Source organism: Bacillus rossius, chromosome 11, assembly GCF_032445375.1.
Source record: "Bacillus rossius redtenbacheri isolate Brsri chromosome 11, Brsri_v3, whole genome shotgun sequence".
Taxonomy (NCBI): domain Eukaryota; kingdom Metazoa; phylum Arthropoda; class Insecta; order Phasmatodea; family Bacillidae; genus Bacillus; species Bacillus rossius.
The window spans coordinates 6160123-6183540 of record NC_086338.1 but is presented as its reverse complement, the minus strand read 5'-3'; the positions used below and the strand labels follow the sequence as shown (position 1 = coordinate 6183540).

The following is a 23418-nucleotide window of genomic DNA, read 5'->3' as shown; positions in this document are numbered from 1 at the left end:
CGACATCCTCTCCTTCCTTTTGTTTGGTACCATATAATTGGGCAGTAAGCTTTGCCAGTCTTGATTGGCTTCCAAAATGGTTCAGGAAGCCCCCTGTGAACTCTTCCCAGGTGTCATACAGCCCTTCATGGTTATTCCACCATCCAGTAGCTTCTCCCATTAGTAGTCCTCCGACATGGTCAATCCATTCGCCCTGGGGAATCCCCTGGGTCTGTAGGGCCTGCTCCCAGTGCTGGAGCTGTTTGACAGGATCCTCATGGTCTTGTCCCCGGAAAGTCCTCGGTGTCATCTTCGTTTCGGCGCCACTGGGAATTTCTGGGGTGTTTCTACATATCCCGCACTTGAAAGAGAGTTCCGTGAGGTTCAGTGGGGTGTCATCCCAGCCTAAGCAGGATAGATGGTACTCCCGATAGCAGCTCTTGCAGGTGGTAAGCACTAGGACAGTCCGTGGGCAGTCTCGGGCGAAGCATCGGCGTGATACAACTGACGTTGGCTTCTGGTCCCGCAATTGTTCTCGGCAGGTTTGGCATATGTGGATGAAGTCTTGGGGATCGATGTCTCGATTATTGTGTCCCAGACACTGCAAGTGGAATAATGTCCTGCAACACACGCAGGGGGTTTGGGGTCCATCCTGGGTACGGCAATCTGGGGCAGCACACGGTGTAGACTCCATTGCGAGACATCTGTTGGGCGCCACCAGGTGTTGTCTTCACTCCTGGAAGTGGATGTTTGCTCCGGCTGTGCTGATAGCTCTCGTAGAGGCAGGGCGAGGTCCTCAGGTTATCCAAGCTGACTGGCCCCACGTTGGGCGCCAAATTGACTTGTCCCAGGCAGAGAGGAGGAGCGGGAGCGGTCCCCGAGATGGGGTCGCTGCCCAAGAGCAGGGGGGGGGGAGAGAGTGGGAGCGGTCCCCGAGTAGAGGTCGCTGCCCAAGAGCAGGGAGAGGTAGGAAGGAGGAGCGGTCCTCCAGAGAGGTCGCTGCCTAAATAATACTGCTCAAGTATTCTTGCCACTTTTATTTACCCAGAATTACTGGGAAGAGCTTTCTGCCTGGCTTAGCTCAGCCAGGGTAAATATACAATGTATGTACATATTCATTAGGGAGGGCACATCTGTACCCTTCCTGTGCATACATATTCGAATTACAATACTCTTTACATTCACGTGTATAGTTAACAGGTTTCTTGTCACAACACTGGGTATTTACATAATTGTCCTGAATTAGGCTGGGCAGGTAGACAAAGTTTCCTTAATTTACATTCCCCTTTGTCTGCCATCTAGGGGCGGATTGCGAACTAACTTTCATCCCCATAGATTATGTAGGATGGGTGGCGCACTTGGGGCTTGTGCTATCATACCAGCCGAGGCCAAACTGGTGGACATGACAATATGCTTCACAGTGTCGCCCTTTCCGGCATGCGAGACGGAAAAATCACAACGACACAAAGAACAAAATGCAGCATGTTCACCTTTCCTCGATTGCAAAATACACGGAAATTCGTCACTAAATGTTTTCTTGTACACAGCAAGATACTTCACTGTAGGCTTACTTAGCGCCATTTCTATTAAATCCATATTGCGGAGTAGGCCTACAACTAAACAACGCAAACAAAATACTCATCACGCAACTGCTTCCACAAAATAATATTTTTATGAATACACCGTTGAATAAATTCGAAGACTGTACTATAATGCTACCTCTACACTTCGTCTGTGAGCACAGACGCGAACAAAGGCGATTTTGTTCGGGGACGAACAAACAATTCACACATAGCCGGCTGACAAACTGAAGCGAATTTGGGCACGAACGTAAACAGTGGCATCATAAACTCATTATTAATCCACTCCGTTTTTATTTCAAACCAATACCACCGAAAATACAGTTTACAATGTTGACAAAACACACAATCTTGGAAAACAAATGAAACCTTTTTCTGGTTGGCTAATAAACACCAATGACGAACGTGTACCAAAACAGCTCCCATAATTATCGTAAATAACTACGTTTCTTTCTTAGATGTACGCTTAACCAAGTGTTTTAGCCGACAATTGTGGGCATTTAGGTTATTAAAATAACTACACGTTATGGTACGAACCGTAGTTACTATACGATTGTACGGAATAATGGTACAAACATATTAATTCTATAAATTTATTGCATTAGAAACTTCAAGAGAAACAGAACCAAAAATCGGGAGATTTGAATGACAAATCGGGAGGGCGGGAGAAAGGGTACAAAATCGGGAGTCTCCCGCCTAAAGCGGGAGGGTTGGCAGGTCTGCGTTAGCAATGTAGGCTTTACAGTATACACCGATCACCGAAATAAGAATGTTAATTGTGAGACTAAGAACCGACAAAATAAAATGAATGATGAAACAGAAAAACGTGGATGTAAGTGTGGTGTGTGTGGATTACGAGCGAAGATTTTTTCCTGCAGTGCCTACACTTTTCAGGATAGATGTGACATTATTAAAGAAGGTAGGCCGACACCAGAAGTTACTATTACGGCAACACGTAAGAAAGGCAGTTTTGTGCGCCATTTCCAAAAAAATGTCTATCAAAAACATTTGTGTTTAGCGGGATGCAACCGCCTAAACAAACTGTTTTGCTGGCCACAGGGCCGGATTAAGGGGGGGGGGGGGGGGGCAAGGGGCCCAGGCCCTGGGCCTCCCACCAATATAGGGGTGAATATCACAAAACAAGAAAACTGTTTACAATTATAGGGAACATTTAACAAGACATCTCTAGCTTGATAAGAAATGTAATAACCAAACTTTATATTCTAAATTAGTTAAAATTATTAAAAATCATGCAATGTCATTGCACTGGCTAGTTCTTCCAAAAACGTAGAGATGCACATTACATTTAGTTAAAATGGCTGATAATTTACTAATTTACACCAGTTATAATTATTCACAATAATATGTTTAGTATGTTTATTTTACTTGAAAAATACAAATTGCAATATGTAAAAATAATAAAAATGATTTATTCTTACCGGTGACCAGGAATATGATCATTATCCCAGCAAGTAGGTTTCATTTTCTAACTTGTTCATAGGTGGCAGCACAAACACAATGTCAGTACAGAACTAGTCTTTGTCTTCTAGAGAGTAGTGTTGTTATGAGTCCCTATGACAAAAGCGATCTCAGTTATGTGTAGTTTACTTGTTTAAAAGTTAATTCTTATTTTTCCATGTAATGTTTATCAATAGTAGTCATATTCCTGGACTTTGACTTATGATACATCTTGGTAAGTGAAAAACTGTTTTATTATTCTAATTAAAATGAACAATGAATGCATGATAACAGTGCTTTCAGTGTAAACCTAACCTCAAAAGACTTGGAGGGAAATCTCAATCTTAATATTATGCACTTTCCATCATTGCCCTGCCTATTTGGTCAGGACCACGGTCATATAGATAGGTCTGGCAACTTACCTTCATTCTAAATAGGCTTAGTGAAGCTTGCGGTGGCCTGCGAACTAACGGCACTACTAGTAGTTGAACCCATGATTAACATTGTGTTATATGGGAGTTTCATGTAAAGGTGGATATATATTTTAAAACTCTGTTTCGTTTTAAACATTGGGTAAAGTTTTGAGTTTTTTATTTATTTGGAAGATTTTTAGGGTTTAATGCATAGCAATAACTTGTAACTTTGCTGCAATTGTCAGTTAAAGTATTAATTTACTAAAGAAACTATATATCACTTTTTTTTTTTGATTATTGAGAAGTCTCTGCTTGGGTTCGAAACCTGCTAGATCCCTTTCTGGTTAGATTTTATTTTTTTATTTCTCGCAAAATTAAACTCTTATTTACATATGTTAAATATATTTAAACAGTTAAAAATGTATTATTTGATTTGAAGATGGACAAATGTTATGTTTTGTCTGATAATAAATAAAAATCAGAGTAGTTACGTAATTACTTGCTAGAATTTTTGTTAATGTTTATTTTATTCAAAATCTCATCTAATTATGTAATTTAATTTAACAGTTTAAACATATTTAATTTATGCAAGTATTAGTGTACTTTGCATTTTTTATTTATTTTGTTATTTTCAGATTACCAGCATGGACAATCGTGAAGTAGATAGACACAGACATCGCACAAGAATTTGGGAGTCTGGTGCTTCTAAAAGACGTAGGCAAAAGAATGAACAATGAAATCAGCAGAAGAGGTGGCAAAGATAAGAAAATTGGACCAGTTCTTCACTGTTGAATCAAGACATGTGTCGGAAAGGAGTGATGATTTTCCATAACGTGATCAACCTGACAATGCTTCAGTGGAAATGGTTGTAGATCTCGGCGAAGAAAAGGCAGAAGTAGTAACTGGTCCAACTGAAGAACACATAGAAAAGGAGGCTGATAGTGGCACATCTTATGTAGAATCTGAGGGCCCACCAGGGGGCAATGACATTGGACTTTGGCCATCCATGATTTTGGAACAGATGCGGGATTACTGGATGAAAAGGGGTGTGTCGACAATCAAGCACTGTGATGAAAGTTTGTTCATTAAACACTCTGTTCAGCAACCTAGAAAGGACCGCAATATTCCAAGAATATGCACACTAGGGCTTTTTCGTCATCAAAATCATAATGGAGAAGTCATAACGAGGAATTGGTTATGCTTCGCTCCTTCTAATGGACGTGTTTACTGCTTCACGTGCAGATTGATGTGCTTAACTACACTTACAGCACCTGAGTCTTCTCAGCTTTCGTCTAATGGATTCTGTGATTGGAAACATTCACAAGAACGTATACAAAGTCATGAGCGGTCAACGGAACATGTGAAGGCTACTATTGCTTTCAATTTGAGGTTAAAAGCAATTGGGCAAATTGATACAGAGCTGACCCAACAGGTCGAATGTCTACAGCATTATTGGAGATCAGTGTTGAAACGAGTAGTAAATGTTATTCAGTTTATTGCAGAGCGTGGCTTAGCATTTAGAGGATATAACGAGTTGGTGGGATCACCTAGAAATGGAAATTTTCTGGGTATTCTTGAACTCATCGCCCAGTACGACGACTTTCTTGCACAGCATATAGAAACTCAAGCCAATCGCGGCAAGGGTCACACAAACTACCTGTCATCTACAATAATGGAAGAACTTATCAGTGTAATGGGTGAACAAGTCCTTCGAGAAATTATTTCCAGAGTTAAGAAATCAAAATATTACTCCATCTCTTTGGACTCCACACCCGATGCAGCCCACATTGACCAAATAACCCTTGTATTGAGGTATATGGAGAAAGATGGCCCCGTGGAACGCTTTGTAACATTCATGGCAAACAAAGGACACGGTGCTCAAGACATGTTCAATGGCTTAGTGCAATTTTTGAAGAGACATGACCTAGACCTGGGAAACTGCCGCGGTCAAAGTTATGACAATGCCTCTGCAATGAGTGGAAAGTACAATGGTTTACAAGCCAAAGTGAGAGAAAAGAACAATCTTGCATCCTGGATTCCTTGTATGGCACATTCTCTAAATCTGGTTGCTAAAAATGCTGTAGAAAGCTGCTCGAGTGCTATAAAAATTTTCTACTTCCTTGAAAAGCTGTTCGTCTTCTTCACAGTTTCAACGCATCGGCATCAGCTTCTGACTGAGGCTTTGAAAAATAATGACTCAGAATTGACGCTCAAACATGTCACAACAATACGTTGGTCCTGCAGAGCTGATGCAACTAAGGCACTTAAGCTTGACTATCAGCAGATTAAGAATGTACTTAAACATATTGCGGATGACTTAGAAGAAAAAGGCTGTGTACGGTGTGAAGCAGAAGGACTGTTAAAACAGATGAATCAGCTTGAAATTGGTATTCACACCACCTTCTGGAATGATATCCTGCAAAGAACAGATGCTACTAGAAAAAATCTACAACAAGCAAAACTTGATCTAAATACAGCTGTGGCATCACTGACCAGCTTGAAAAACTATGTCGCATCAAAGCGTGACTCCTTCGAAATTTATGAGAAGCAAGGCGTAGAGCTATCTGGTTCAACAGAGTATGTTCAGATGAAAACTCGACATAAGCGCCAAAATGTGCGTCTTAACCCATTGGATTATGGCCATATGGAAGAAGTACAACTCAGCCCTTCTGAAAAATACAGAACAGAAACTTTCTTGCCTGTTATTGATCAGTTTATCACTTCTCTTGACCAACGTATTCAGGCATATAAATATATAGCAAGTCAATTTAGCTTTTTTAGCCATATGAAAGAACTGTCTTCAGATGAGCTTAAGGCCGCAGCAGAGCAGCTCGTCAGGTCTTATTCAGATAACTTGGACATTACATTTATTGATGAACTGTGTCAGTTTGTAACATTTGCCAATATATTCACTGACGAAGAGCCAAACAATATCAGCACTGAACTTTAAATGTATAAGCTTATCATGAAAAAGGGTGTTCAGGACACTTTCCCAAACATTGAGATAGCTTTAAGGATATATCTAATTTTGATGGTAACAAACTGCAGTGGCGAGCGCTCCTTCTCAAAACTCAAAGTAATTGAAAACAGATTAAGGACATCCATGAAGCAGGAACGACATGTAAATTTGGCTATCATGAGCATCGAGTCAGATATACTGCGTGAATTGGACTTTGATGACATCATAAGCGATTTTGCAGCACGAAAATCAAGGAAAGTGCCTGGATTGTAATGGTTTTACAATGATATTCATTTGCTGATTTGTAATATATTTATGTGTTATTTATAAGTTATGTTATACTATACTTTTTAATGAAAAAAATCAAATAATTCTAACTGAATTATTTGCGTGAATAAATTTGGTAAATAAACTTGTGTTCGTTTCATTTTGTGATTTTGCATTACATATTGCAACACCTTGAATCAATGAGCCTCCCACCCAAGTGGGCCCCGGGCACTGGCTGGCCATGTTTGATGTTTTCAAAAGACGTCAACACATGGACTTCTACTGACCTCAACAATCTTTGTAATGCTGTTAAAAAACACGAACGTTCTGAAGTTCACATAAACTCGTTTTTGTCTCTTATTTTGGGAAACATAAGAGTCGATCTTGGTTTAGATAGATCCAAACAATTAAACACACAACGACATAACGAACAAGTTAAAAGAAACAGAAATTTTGAAGCGTTTAATAGATGTTGTTTGTTTCTTAGGTGTGCAGGAATTGCCATTCCGTGGTCATGACGAAACAAAAGAATCGGAAAACCGTGGTAATAATGGCAAATTACTTGCTTTAATTGCGACTTATGATCCAGTATCGTCGCAGCATCTCGAGACGTCCACAGTATTTTCTGGTATGTCATGCAACATTCAAAACGATCTAATAGAATCCATTCAGAATTTTGTGTTGGCTGAAACTAAAAATGAAATTGAAAAATCAGTTTTTGGTCAATTTTACTCGACGAGACATCGGACTGTGCTAAACTTTCTCAGTTGTCCACTGTTTTTAGATTTGTAAGTAGTGATGGAGAGATAAACGAGCGATTTTATGGATTCACTGATGTTAGCTGTAATAGGTCAACGAGAGTCATAGCCGGTCATGCAATTGACGTAGTTGCATTAGCTAACTGTGGGAGCAAACTTATAGCACAGTCTTATGATGGAGCTGCAGTTATGGCAGGAAATTTAAATTCCGTACAGAAACTGGTATGTGACCAATACCAGAGTGCTTTGTTTGTACATTGCGCAGCACACGTTTTGAACCTTGTCTTAACGCAGTCAGTAAATAACATTAGCAAGTGTAGAGTGTTCTTCAGCACCCTATCTGGACTTTCTGCTTTTTTTTCACACTCTACTAAGCGGGTAGCGTTGCTAGATAAGATAGTTGGGAAACGGCTGCCAGGTGTTGCACCAACAAGATGGAATTACAATGATAGACTTGTTAACACTGCATTCAGTAATTGAGATTCCCTTTTGGAAATGTTTACCACGATAACAGAACATTCACAAGAATGAGATAGTGACACTATTTCTTCAGCAAAAGGTTTCATCAGTTTTCTAGAAACTTTTGAAAATGTGTTTTTCCTAGTTCTATTTTCTAAGATTTTTGACAGCACTGGACACCTGTATAATATACTGCAGATCAAACAACTCGACATCAGTTTCTGTATTCAGGAAATACAAGAAACAAAAGCATTTCTCTGTCAACTCAGAAACGATTTTGAGTGTTTTCTGTGACACGCTAAAATTCGGCCTAGAACTAGAAAATAAACGTAGGAAACACAACGAAATAGAAGACCCAACGCGAGAGTTTTCGAGGCTACATGCCGAAATATTAAACAATATCATCACAAAAATCAAAACTCGTTTCAAAAACATCAATAAATTACAATTTTTAGAACTTGTAAATGCTCCAAAATTCCAGCAGTTTTCACAGAGATTTCCTGAGATCCAATTTAAGTCCCTAATTGAATATTATGGCAGTTAATTTGAACTTGATAAGCTACGGTCTGAACTCAAAGTTGTGTATAGTCGAGATGCTATTAAAACCAAAAGTGTTCAAAATTTTCTTAAATACATTCATGACAATGATTTACAAGATGCTCTTACACAGTTCCATTATTTGTGTGTGTTGGTGGCAACAATACTGTTTACATCATCTGTGCAGCGTTCATTTTCTACATTAAAACGAATAAAAACTTACGAAACACAATGGGGCAAAACAGACTATCTGGTCTCGCACTTTTTTTCTATAGAGAAGAAACTTTTGTCAAAAATATAACTGACAGTTGATTTTTATGAATTTGTCACAGCGGGATTTGTGAGAAAAAAGGAGAGAAGAATGAATTTTGTGTACAAAAGTTAGGGTAGTTTTGTTGTTTGTTGTATAAAATCTATACAGAAGGCCTATATTAACCTATAAGGCAAGTACCCACGAAGAGTGTAAATTGCTTTGAGGCATAGTGATCTAAACAGCTGGGACTTTGCGCATCATAGGTGATTTTGTGAAAATCATTAAAAATGTTAATTCTAAATCGTTATTTACTGTTTGTGTAGATACACTTTTGCATTTTAAAAAATCTAATCAGGTTTGATAAAGGTATCTTTGTTAAATTCTTCACTCAAAAAAATATTAATATGTCTACCAGGTGTATATTATATGTATAGGCACTAAAACCACTTAAATAGCATCAAAAATTCAATTTTTCTCGGGAGAGGACCCCCGGACCCCCCACTTTATAAATGGGACGGATGTTCCTACACCAGTAGTAGCTTCCCCTTGTGGAAAACTCACCCCTCACCACTGCATATAAAGTCTGCTGCCATATCCTTAGTACAAAGAGTGATGTCAATAGCAGACGATTGTCGTGAATGTGTGCCCATCTAAATGAGACTGCCATCATTTAGCAACACATGTGGAGATGATGTTATGTAGTTAGCTAAGTTTTCTCCTGATGTGTCAATACTTATGTCCCCACCCATGGTATGATGGGCACTAAAATCTTCACATTCATACAACCAAATAAGTCTCTTCAGTTATCAGTGCTGGTGGAATGCTGAGGCCGGGCATAGGCGGAGAAACATGAGATGCTGTGTCTGTTGTTGGTTATACTGGCGCCCACAATTTCAATATTTGGGCAGCGGGTATAGTGATTTATTGCTTGTGAATTGGGAATTTACAAGAACAGCAACTTAATGATGAAATGGACCTTGGTTGTGATGCACTATAGAATAAAGATAACTTTCATTAAATGTTTTCCAGTTTGTTTCCTGTAGTAATATGTCAGTTGGATTATTGGTCAGATAGTACTGTAATAGCCCTTGCTGCAGTAAAATAGATTGACAGTTCCACTGTAGTAGCTACATACTTCAAAAGGGGGTTGAGGTTGTGGTTGTATACAGTGATGGAAAAGTAGCATTACCCGAAACAAATAAGAAATTATTTCTTGGCATTTGCATTCGATTTTATCAATATTAGGCCTCTTGAATGGCAGGTGTTTTTACCAATACTGTGGAGTTAATATGTGGAAGTATGAAGTTTAATGTTTCTATTAGTGTTTTATAAGCATTTGATTTAGATTTGTTGCCCAAAATGGAAGCATTTTGTTCAGACACAGAAGTAGAAGCATTAAATAAAGCTATACATTACCCCGAGTTATCTTTCTCTGGCCTGAATTGGGCATAATAATTTGCAAGGATGGTGGGGGTGCTTATCTGTAATACAGAAGTGCTATGGTTTCACCCCAACTTTTGGCAGGGAGACAATGGTGTATCTCCATTCAGACCCGACGGCTGGTATTTCCGCTTATTGGGCTGGAACAAGAATGTTGCATAAGAATGTTCGTAAATCAGTAACACGTGGAGGATTATACGCTGTGAGATTTGTGCTGGAGTATCTGGAGTGGCCATTTTCCCATTTTTGAGTATTGGAAAAGTGTTGAGATACCTCTTAGTGCCTGGACAAATGTATTCACAGGTTTGTGAGATGGTAGTCCTGTAGTTTGAAGGGGAGCTATTCAGGACCTGCTGTTTAGCTATATTGTAGGGTAGTGTTTTAACCTCTTTTTCATGCTCCACACTATTTTGATCTGTCAATAAGTGGGGGACTTTGCAATTTGGACAGCTTAAAGGTGTAATGTGACAGTCCTGTATGTTGTGGTTTTCTCCACGCCCCGCACAGAGCAGTTGTGTTGATCAGCAGTACTTTGCGGAATGTCCAAATGTTGGCATTTTGAACAAAGGACTGACTGTACTTTAGGTTTATGTCTTGTAGATCACAACTTTATCAGGGGTGTGCTTGTTTACCATCAAAAATATTTTACCATCAAATATATTTTAATAGTGATGGACAGAATGATTCTTTTTACCAAATAAAGGTTGGCCGAAGGTGAATATTCGGGCGTGTTTGGGCAGGGACAGAACTTGATGTACATCTTAGGCATCCTCCTCCCCTACATTATTTCCCTTCTTTATCCCTTATTCGTCGTGCCGCTCCCTCCCCTTTCACAAGCTCCACCCAAGTGTCCGTCATCTGCGATCGGGTTCTACGCACATTGGCCGTGGTGTTGTTCCAGGTGAATTCTAAACTGATACTAAAGTACTTGATACTTTTCAAGTGTACTCGTTTGCAGTACTTGATACAGACATGCATCAGTTACAAAGTAGCAGAAAGATACTCTGCAACCCACCTCTAGGTGAAAGTGATTTTGATGCAGAAGAAAAATATTTTTATTCATTTTCAGTGGAGGGGACATTCAAAAGTAGGGGTCTGCTTCAATTCAAGGTCTGCCTCCATTTGGGTGTATACGGTACATCTCTATAAGTATTAAATTATAAAATAACAGTCTAGGCCTGCACAGTTTCTCAAGAAAAATATCATGCGCATAATGAAGTTGATTTTACTGTAATATTTTAAATAAAGATTATCAAGACACATAGTAATGCAATGTAAGAAATTATTTTAATGCTGTTTTATAGACAGTTAAGTTCATTTACCATAATGTGCTTATTGTTGTTTCAATCTACTTGAATTTTTCTTGAGGTGCAATAGTGGCTGACCCCTGTTTTCGTGAATGCTTTTTTGAATAATTCGGGTGTTCCATTATAACAATATTTCAACTAATCTAAAAATATTGTTATCCAAACAGCTCTGCACAATTAGTTCGGATGAGTGGGACTCCACTGTTATTCAAAAATTCTTAATTATAACAATTAAGCCTGGTTCTTACACATATTCATACTGTACTCACCAATTCATCAGTCAACTCTTCCTTGATTGGCAAGAATACCGCTTCGAAAGGCTTCTGCTCTGAGCAGTCAACTTCACGTGCTGCCTGTAACAACACCACACACCACCTGGCATGTCAGTACGCTGACTGGTTGTGTCTGTGTTTGTTACTTGCATCTAGAGACACATCCACACTATGGATCGTCGAGCAAAGTGGGACAATGGTGTTACAGCGTTTGCGGAACCCTGGTTCAAATACCTGTCCATCCACCCTTGTGTCTGTTTCTCATGGTTCCCAGTTTCACTCCAAGCCAATGGTAGGTTGATTCCTGACCACAGGCATATCCCATTCCTCTCTCGATTCCCTGATTGGGAATGTACTGTATTTACCCGCAGAAGGGTCACCCTTGCGTGTTATTCACACCTTTAATTTTGGGCGTAAAAACCTAACATTTTCACCATAATGTTCGCCCTCGAATTTGGGTCGCACCATATACATATGTGTCTCCAGTAGAATACAAGTAAAGTCTTTATTGCCATGTTAGAAACACAGCACTGTCCTTCGTCTCTCCCCTCTCCATCCTTTAAGGGCCTTTCTTCCCCCCCCCCCCACAACTATCTAAAAAAAATACAACGGAAAGAATACTATTTTTTATACCCATGTTTCCCGTCCCATGTCTATTGTATAGGCCTATTGTTATTAAACGTCCCCTTTGCCAAGAGAGACAAGACGGCAAGCTATTTCCTTGTCAATTTTTTGTCATTTCCTTAAATTAAAAAAAAAAAGTATTTTCAGCAGTTTAATTTTTTTTATTTATTTAAAATTGTGACATGCCCACAGACAGTCCTTAGACTTAGATGGTGGGCACGACAAATGTACAAGACAAACACAAGGTTATCATCGCAAATATATGGACTCCCACCCCCGTCTGCACCATAGCAGGTAAGATAAACACATATGGCCAACACACGAAAGAGAAAGTACGTACCACATATTAGCAGTGACATAACATATAACAAACACAACAACCACAACAAATACAACACCACCACAAACATTATTAATTACATACAACACAATATAATTTAAAAAAAGAAACAGAACAAATTTCTGTTATAACTATTTACTAAGTCATTAATTAAGGCATTAACTAGATTGCATGACTTAAAAAACACAAATTTCAATTTATTCATCCAATAGAATTACAAATCTATTTTAATTAGAAATCAGTCTACAGATACTGACTTTTTATTATTAATTGTGCATAAAGTAGATGTTAAACAACTATTGAATTGTGGTACTCTGAAGTCAGAATTTTCAAGGATAAACTTACATTTAATTTTAGAGTTGTAGCAATTTTGAATAAAAAAATGCATCAGTATAGTCTCTAGGATATCTCTTTAGATTAATTAATTAAGTTATTTTATTTTGAATACTTTAAATTGTATTACTATCAGTCAACTTTATGTTGTTCCAAATGATAAGAGTAATATTCTAATTTATATATAATTAAAGAAAAAAAAAGGGTAAGAATAAAATCTGAATTAGTAGCATAAAAAGTGATGAATTTTATAAGGCCGAAATTCTTCGGGTAGTAGAATATAGTTAGCATGCTTATGAAAAAATAACTTGAAGTCTAGGGAGATTCCAATACCTTTTGTTAAGGTAGAACTGATGATTTGAGAGTTCAATAAGTTACAGTCGTACTTAACTAGGTAATATTATCTCAGAAAGGTATTATCCTAGTTTTATCCTTAAGCCTAGCTTAATTGTGAATGCACCAATTATTGATTTTATTAATATCATGTTGTAACAATAAGCAGTCATTAGGAGTACTAATGTTCCTATAAATTTTCAAATCGTCTTCAAAACGGACTCCGGGGGAGTAGTTCAAGACACTGGTGATAATAATAAAGATATTAAAAAGAAGAGGGGATAAAGGGCCCCACTAAGGAACTCCATAACTAGCTTCTAAGAGAGAGTAATTATTATTATTATTTATAGATAAAAAAAAACTTTTATTGTTAAAATAACTGTTAAACGAATTTATATAGTTATCACATAAATCAAACTGAGATAACTTTTCGAGTAATAAAGACTGGTTAACAGTATCAAAGGCTTTGGCCAAATCGAAATAGCAGGCATCTACCTGTCCTCTATTAACTACTTCATTACATATGGGATTGATAAATGTAATTATGTTAGTAGCTGTAGACATTCTCTTCTGAAGCCATGTTGACTACTAGATAATATCTTACTAAGATGAAAATTTAGAAATTTGGACAAAAGTTTTAAAAATTATTGGAAAAACCATTAAGTAGAGATAATGGACAATAATTGGAAACATAAAATTTTGAACAGTTCTTATGCATAGGTGTTATCTTGGCTATTTTATATTTATTGGAGAACACTTGTGCTAACAATGGGAGCAACCTTTCAAAATGAAAATAGAGATGCCTTCAGGTCCTGTTGATCTTAATGTTTTTAGGACCTTAATTCCCCAAAGGACATGACTTTCAGAAATGGTTGGTATAGGTATAGAATCGAGGCCAATATCAGTATTAAGAATTGAAGAATTACAAGTGGAAGACACATAGACACTAGAAAAATATTTAGTAAAAACATTAGACAACACAGAAGGATCACTAAACATAACATCATTGATTTTTAAAGAGAATTGATCACAATAACCATCCTTCGTTAATTTTACAAAGTAATAAAATTGTTTTGGGATTACTCTTAATGTTATTATTAGTTACTCTATACAAGATAATTTTATCCCATTTTATAAGGGTTTTAACTTTTTTCTGGTAATAAGAAAATTAATTATAGTAAAAAAAGTTATTATTCCTCTTGTACAGTTTGTGATAGCGTTTCTTGGATTTTAAAGAATTAATTAATTCTTTGGAAAACCACACAGGATATTTAGATACATTCTTTGTAGATAGTGGAATGAAGGTATCAATTTTATAACTTATACATTTACCTAGATAGTTGCTCAACAAGTTCATTAACATCGGAAGATTTATAGAAATTCGTCCAATCATGATTTTTAATAGAATTATAAAGACCAAGACAATTGCCATCAATTGCAGACAGTGTACGTGAACATGGGTAGATGTAAGGATGTGACAGAGTTGCAAAAAAGGACAATTGTGTTTGGCAGTGCCCATACAGTGCGTGAAGTTGCTGGATTTGTTGGTGTTTGCAGAGGAGTGTTCAATGTGTCTTCAAGCAGTGGTCTACTACACATGGCCACTAAACACGACGTCAGAATTATGGTCGGAAAAAGATCCTTGACTGAGAGGGAACAGAGATGCATTTCACGGCTTGTGAATCAAAATCAATTCCAAACCCGACAGGAATTTCTGCAGTCAGTGAATGAAGGTCCATCCCAACCTGTTACTGAAAGAACATTGCCACAGGAACTACTTGCAATGAACATTTGGAATCTGTCACCTCGCAAGAGGCCATTGCTCACACAGGAACATAAAGCTGCATGTCTTAAATGGACTAGAAATCATCGAACGTGGACAGTAAGTAGCCGACTGGCGGAACTAATGTGGTCCGAAAAATCCCATTTTTGCCTAGGTATTCCAATTACTCACTTCATCGAGTGCACAGAAGGCCAAATGAAGCATTTCATCCTGGATTTGTAAGGTCAGGTTCAAGCCGAAAGTGGGTCCGTGATGTTTTGGGGGTGTTTTTCGTATCATGAATTGGACCCGCTCTCTGCAGTGTTTATTTAAACATTCTGGATGATCAGGTATTGCCTTTCAGTCAACATCTTCATGGTGAGTATACCTAGATTTGTCAAGATGACAACATTAAAGTTTATCAGGATGGATGCATATGTGACTGGTTTTATGAACACTCCCAAACCCTATTACATCTCAATTGGCCTGCAAAATCACCTGACTTGAACCTCACTGAAAATAGGGTTCTAATCCACTTCTGTCAGAGTCAGAACGACCTTACCACTCACCTGACCGTTTATTACTTGAGTGAAGCAGTGAATGTTATTCTATCCATGAGCACATTTAAAAGTTGATGTACAGTCCCTGTCTGGCTTTATGGTCCGATTTGGGATTTGTTGGAACAGCAATAGCAGGTAAAACTGTGAAGATCAAAAACCCCAGCGATTGGCTTTTAACCTAGATGCGACGTAACTGCACAACCTTGTGGCCTCACTTCATAACCGAATTCAGGCGATTATCAAGTCCAGAGGCGGAGTTACATGGTATTAAATGATGCTTGCAATTTCTCCAGGGGTTACTAATTTTTCGTCCGGTGAGCTTACAATTTAGCTTACAGTATGTGGAAACTGGTTTCTGTTGTTAAATGTTTGAGTTCAGTTCAAAATATATACTATAATTTTATTTTTATCACTGTTGTTTATGAAAATGATAGCATAATATTTATTATTAAAGGCAAAAAATATTACCTAAAAATCATTTAACCAAAAGAATGTAACTTTTACTGTGATACAACTGGAATTTAAAAAAAATTAATGATTGTGTGTGTACTTATGTATACACGTTAGAAGTTTTAATATTTTTGATTTAAGACACGGAACTATTTTGAAATTCACTGTAACAAAAATTAATTAAATAAATACTCAGTGTTCAATATTAATATAACAAGGTCTATAAAATTATTTAATTTATAAAATAATTGAGAAAACTTTTTCATAAATAAGTAAAATCAATAAATATGCTGAAAGTTTTTTTCTAATTTACTAATTTAATTTATTTAAATAATAATGTAACAATTTATGATTCAAAAAAATTATACATAAGGGAACACAACATCACTTATATTTACAATAAAAGTTATTTTTTATTTAATATCAATCACTGTATTTTTGAACGTGACACACATAGTCCTGCACCCGCCACTATATTTGCTGCTTGAGCAGCTACATCAACTATTGAATCATTTGATTTGCAACAAAAGGTTTAAATATATAATGAAACATTTCCTACAAAAAGAAAAAGACTTTAAAAAAAAAACTAAACCCAGCCTTGGACTTCATTTTAGACAAAGAATTTTATTAAAATACTGCCCACCTTGTTAACATTCATTAAAAAGATAATACTATATAGTTTACGCACACGTAGGACGAAGTATTAAAGGATAATTGTACTACTAAAAAGTTTTATTTTACATCACATATGTGAATTCATGGAAATTCATTTCCTAACAAATGTAATTAATATAATATTACTTTAAGTAAAAATAGAGGATATAGGCCTACCTTATATGAAATAATCCAATGGACTACGCTATAAATATAATAATATTATAGCAATACAAAAAACAAATAAAATGTATTTATATATATTTGCTTAAAACACAATTTGTGTAATCAAATCAAATATAATTTTTAAAAAATTAAAAAAAAAAAAAAAAAAATTCCACTGTCTGGTTTTTAACCACTGCGCTACAAAGCCTGACAGACGATTCTAAAGAGAATACTGTACATATTTTAACTGTTGTAATATGAGTCTCACATAGGTTTTTTTAAAATTGAAATGAATCTTTACTATGTCTGTTTTAGTTTACCAAATATATTCAAAGGTAGTTTCACTATCATATGAAAATTTAGTACCATGGTGTGCATGCATCATAAACAACAATCTTATCATTTTTCCATAATGTGCCTAAAGTAGTATAACTTAAAAAAAAATACTGGTTATATGAATTGTCACTATAAAATGGTGGCTAAAATGCAAGACTAGTTATGAAAGTAAACACATTTGGTGTGGTTGCTGAATGAGTCTTTAGTTGATATTTTATATATTTCAAGATTTTTCTCCATATGCAATTCCACACATATATATGATTATTTAGTATTAAGTTTTTATTTAAAGTTCACTTCTCCCATTTGATATGTTTTCGTCACGCCTTGCTGCTTTTTCTGTTTGTAAAAATAAATGAACATGTCAATGAACCAGTATGATTGGAGCTTCCTATAACTCACAGATAACGATCAACAATATTCTACTAAAGTGACTTGACTGATATTTATCTTTCCTCTCTACAGTAACACAGTCTGCAGTGAGGATATGCAGTGTGGTTTCAATATGATGACACTTCAAGAGAGCAGACTTAGCTTGACATCTGTAGTTCACAGTCATGTTTACACAAGTCTCTACTCACGAATTCATTCACCGACTCCTCCTTGATTGGTGGGAAACTCAGCTCACTCGGTTCCTGCTTCACAATACAGTCTTTTTCTGCTGCCTGGAAAAAAACAAACCCCAGAGGCCACAATCCACATCAGGCAGCCTTCGAGGATACCTGCATGTTACAAGGCCAAGAATAGGAGATCTTTGTACTATTTGGATAGGCCCAACTTGAGACTTATGTAACCCAATTACAATACAATTTCCTTACATGTAAGCGCTGCAGCAGGAGAAAACATCCCGTTATTTTTTCCACCTGAATTTAGGATGCATTACAGTTATAAGTAAAGAGTTCTGAAGGCTTATTAAATTTATTCTTTGCCAAAACAGTTACAGAATACAATCCAAATGCACAGTTTCAGAAAGTTCTTCACATTATTTTTCACTGCTCAAACCACGAAATTAATTACCAGCAGCACAAACAAAAAAAAAAAAAATTGTAGACAAAATCATCAATGAAAACTTTTCACAGTGAACTTATGACTATAAACTCCCTAAGACCTAAGTTCCTGGAGTTGACTGCTTCATTAGAATATCCATGGTCGCTGCACAGAAAATGCAGATGCATGTGTTCAAATCTACAATCTAGTTAGCTAGAGATATTTTTCTACTAGGTTTTCTGGTTATCTACTTAAAAATACACATTCTGACAAGCACAATTATAGTTTAAAAAGCTGAAGTTTGTGCTTGCCAGTAACTTACAGTCATCACTACAAGTATGTATGTGCCAGTATACACTACTGTTCTTACTTCAGAACCAACCATTTGCAATCAGCTAGTAACAATAAGCACTTAATAAGTTAAAATGACAACAAAGTGCCATATTATTTTTGCAAATAATACATGAACCTGAGATGAAACACTTTTCCGAAAGCCTCTCTAGTAACATAGGTGAATAGAAGCTTCTGAGAAATAATGCAATAAAAAATTAGTGTAAAGTTGACTATGTTTGGTCAGACACATAATAACACAGAAATTAACAATTTCTTCTTCATTTTGGTAATTATATAACCTATTTCCCAGAAGCTGCTACTCCTATATATTACCAAGTTTTTTTTATAATTACAATTAGATATAAATAAGAATATATCTTCACCATAGTAGTAATACAAAAATTATTATTTATTTATTTTCTATTTTGTGTAATGCATTTTCTGTTATATATATTTTCCAATATTATTAAAAATGATTGTTCGTTCGGGTAACAAGCAAATAAGTATATGTAAACATGAGAAATGGTATTACAAAATGGACTAGACCGGGTGGGACTTCACGATAGGTACTGGGAAAATTCTACCTCGAAAAGTCTCAATTTTAACAAATTAAATGTTGGTATTACAAAATAGACAACACTAGGTGGGACTGTACTCTACTTCACAATACTGTGAAAACTGATTGCGAAATCTCAATTTCAAAAATCAAAATACTGGTATCAAACTAGACCAGGTAAAATTCTAGTCTTCATTGCAATACCCAAAATCTATAATAATTAACAAAATGAAATACACAAAAAATACTGTGTCTAAAGTAGGTACACCAGCCAAAACCCACATTTTTCCTCTATCGCACAAAACACTGTTCTGTCCAGAATACATTAAAGTATTTATAAAGTAGCTGTCATAACCTAATCAACCTTTCATTCATTTTCATTAACTAAACAAGTGTTAACATAGCATATTAAATTTCAGTTTTCATCTAAACCTTAGATATACACCTTCATTCAGCATACACAGTTAATGCTTCCATTCACATGATTGTACACATCCAACTTAAATTAATTTGAAAGTAATATTGCCCTTTTTTTTGTATTGTCTAATCAATTCTAACATAGTTTATTAACAATTTACACATATTTGTTGCCAAAATAGCCTGTATTTCCCATAATCTTTAATTAATCAAACAATGAACATTACACATCACACGCAATCTGTAAAGCTGGAGTCTCAATGCCACGACGGGAAAGACAAGACAGGCTCAACACGCTCGGTAGCTAATGAAATACAAGGTCGCCGTGACGTAACACTGACAAAATACAAGCCCTAACGACTCGCAAGAAGTAAATTCTATTTCTAATTTTATCGTGTTAAGCCGTACGACGGAAAGCCAACTATTAATATTACAAAACTAAACTTAAAAAATATTTACCTACTTGGTAAATCTTTGACGTCAGCCGGGGCTTCGCCCCATGAGCCTGGTCATCCTCCGTTTCCCTCCCCCTCCCTATCCTGCCCGGCATTTGTACCGACACGCACGTAGTCGTGTGTGTGTTTGAATTGCGCGCCAAGAACTGCCGCAAGAGGGAGCTTAACTTCAGTGCTCCGTAACACTAAAACACTTAAATTAATATTGTAAGCCCTTTTCTTTTAACCCCTAAATACTGTTACGGCAGGTCAGCCGAGTGAGTGTTCTTTTGTTTCTTAATTAGATAACTTTAGTAAAGTAAGTGCAAGACGGCCAATGAAACTCCCTAACGGGCGACGACGGAACTAATATAAAACTTTATTTAAACTGTTTTCCATGTACAAGTAGTTATTACAGAAAGTCTGGTCGTGGGTATGTATGTATTAATTTTGTAAGAGGTTCATGTTATTCTTTCTAATAACCCGGGGCACACAGTCTTACAAATGATAACAGTAATTGTGTTCGGCGCGAAGGACGCCATGTTTCCCGCCGCGAGCCTTGGCTCGCTCCAGTCTCATTCTTCAGCCGGCCGAGAGCAGACGTCTCTGCAGACACCCCGGGGACCTCAACATTGATTCACTGATAGGTAGCTCTGTATATTTAATTAATCCAAACCGCTTTATTCTTATCCTCGGGGCCTCTCTCGTCGGTGGGGGCTGTGTCTTAAATAGTTTCTATACGCCCAGGAGTTTTTAGCATTCACTCTAAGTAAAAGCTTGGGGCGGCAACGTGTGTGGTCCGCATCCCCAATCTATACCAATTCGTGCCTCGGGCGTTTCAACCATGTAAAGAGAGGAGTGTAAGAGAGCGTGTAAAGTATAAATAAATCAACTTAAACGAGTCACGCGTTTTTTGTGTTTGGGGGCCACGTGGGTCCTTCCTCCGATCAGCGGCGTGTGGGATGCCCTAAGAGCCCACTGCGATTAGGTAGGAGCGTGCCCGACGCTGAGAGCGGGCTAGGTACAGGTACAGGAGGGCCAATATCTCGCCTCACACGGGCCACGTGACGCCCTGAGTAAGAGCCTCTAGTCGGGTTTACGTGCCCACTCACGTGGTGGCGCCCACTAATTCCGTAATCAGTATAAAACGCAACACCGGTAGGCCCTCATCTTTATGATGAAAAACGAAATTTCATTTTACGTGTGGGTACACTTTCACATCTGCAGTGTGCCTTCATCTGTTTATATAATTAGATGTAATTGTGTTTATGTTAAATGTTATTATCGTACATTGATCAAGATTTAATTTAAGAATAGACAAGTTGAGTGAAAAAACATTTAATTAATAAAGTTCAGGCTATTGGCATTTTGTATGGCATCGGGTTGAATAACTACAGAAATAAAACAAAATAAAGTGCGGACTGAAATAGCATGTTCTTTTTTTCTTCTACAATGTATTTAGCATATTTCAGATTCCTTTTTATAAACAAATTTGGCTTGGAAATATTTGCTGACAACCAAAATAAAGTTTTGACGTGATATTATGACCTTGGGCTATTAAATCTGTCATGCTGGAATGCTGTAGGACGGTTTGTTCAGTTTGTCATATCGTGTTCATTGTGACATTGTGACTGCAGCTTAACTCCATTACTGCCACTAGCTACTTCCCAAACAAAGAAACAACCACACAAACAAATCTAATTCCATTGCAAACAAAACATAAATTCCTACTATATTCCAATATCATGACAACATTTATTTCCCCAACTTTTTAAAAATATAAGCTTCCTTACTTGCCAGAACTGAGATCTAGAATACATCCCATGTTACACATCAATACTTTCAAATTGTGTGAACAGTTAGTTATCTAAATTGAAAATACTATAAAAATAGTAATGATGAGACATTAGGTTAAGGTAGCTACATTTTATAATGATAATTTGTAACTAATCATTCAAAAGATTTCACAGTATTATTTATGTAGTTAGCCTAACCAATCGTCCATACAGTATTCGTAATATTTAACTAGGTTACATATCTGAGCATGGTTACAAAACATTTTAGGATAAAAATATTTTTTTTTAAATTTTGTTATAATTATGGCTCTCCGGTAATACCCGGACAGAGCGACTACACACTTCAATTAATTTACCCTGAACGGATGGTTTTAATTCCTAATAGTTTGTGAAAAATAATAGTTTATAGCTTTACCTTCCTATACCAGCATCGGACGTTGCAGCTTCGTGGATTGAAAAGTAAATAAAAATGGAAAACATGTCTTTCAAGTACTAAGGACGACCCTAAATTTACCCCTAAAATATGGTTTCTTAATTCCTACTGTTTTGTGAAAAATAACAGTTTAGGGCTCAAATTACATTACCTGTGTTTTACCCACAATCAGGTAGGCCTATCTCTGTTTAGCACAATTGTAGCCAACTATGGAGAATTAAAAATAAACTGTCTTTTGTTTCATATACTGAAGTTCATCCCTGGATCCTGTGGTACATGATGCTTGCTGTTTTAATTCAGTACGTTGGAATATCCTGTACCTACATAAAATTTTTTTTGTAAATAATGAATTATGATCGTAAGTCGAATAAAAATGATTTTTTTTCAATCTACAATCATAATACTTAATTATTTCGCAATTTCTTTCATGTGCAGATTCTTCCGATGTACTGAATTAAAACAGTAAGCATCGTGTACCATAGGATCAAGCCATCACGATCATGCTATCAGGATCTTTCGACATACTGAACAAAAAAGCAAGCATAATGTACCACAGGATCATGATCATGCCATGAGGATCATGCCATCAGGATCAAGCCTTGAGGATCCAAGGATAAACTAGGATACATGAAACACCAGCCATATCAAACACAGAATTTAAGATGGCTGTAATCAAATAATTCTTTGAAAAGACTGCTAAAATTCAATGAGTCAAATAATTCAGTGCAGAGCACATATTCTTCAAAGAAATGAACAACGTTAACAATTCTATTCAAATTTTTTCCTCCCATTAAACTTGTCCGTTAAATGACACAAAATAGTACGTACTTTAAAGGCAATGTAACAAAACAAACATTTTGTAATACAATTAATAGAGATGTGCCGACTTGACTATGACTGACTAGCCAACTAACCGATTAGTCGGTTTTAAAGAAGTCACTGAGTATTCGGCAATTTCCGTGATGCTTCATTTACAGCTGATTCGCGTGCAAGTCGCAACTGCCGCCTGCGAGCGTGTCAGAACATGTTTTCTTTACTTCGCATTGTTTCTTGATGTTTGCTTTTGCACGGGTCAGAGCGGTATTTTTGTGTAAAAAAATAAAGACAATACTGTTATTGTTCCTTAAGGGGCCCGCCTCGTCAGGGGTGTATGTGTGTTAGTGAGGCGGGATGATAAGCGCGACGCTCGCTGGTATTTCTAGCGCCGTATCGCCTCTAAGCGC

At 36.8% G+C, this 23418-nt stretch overlaps 1 long non-coding RNA gene across 2 annotated transcripts in view; it reads right to left on the bottom strand.

Moving 5' to 3' along the window:
- LOC134536604 (uncharacterized) overlaps positions 1-11757 on the bottom strand; it is a 31717-nt gene extending 19960 nt beyond the window's left edge. For both annotated transcript variants that reach the window (XR_010075817.1, XR_010075818.1), the window contains exon 1: positions 11680-11757. This is a non-coding gene — a long non-coding RNA (uncharacterized LOC134536604). The remainder of the gene's footprint in view (positions 1-11679) is intronic.
- Between the last annotated feature and the right edge of the window lie 11661 nt (positions 11758-23418).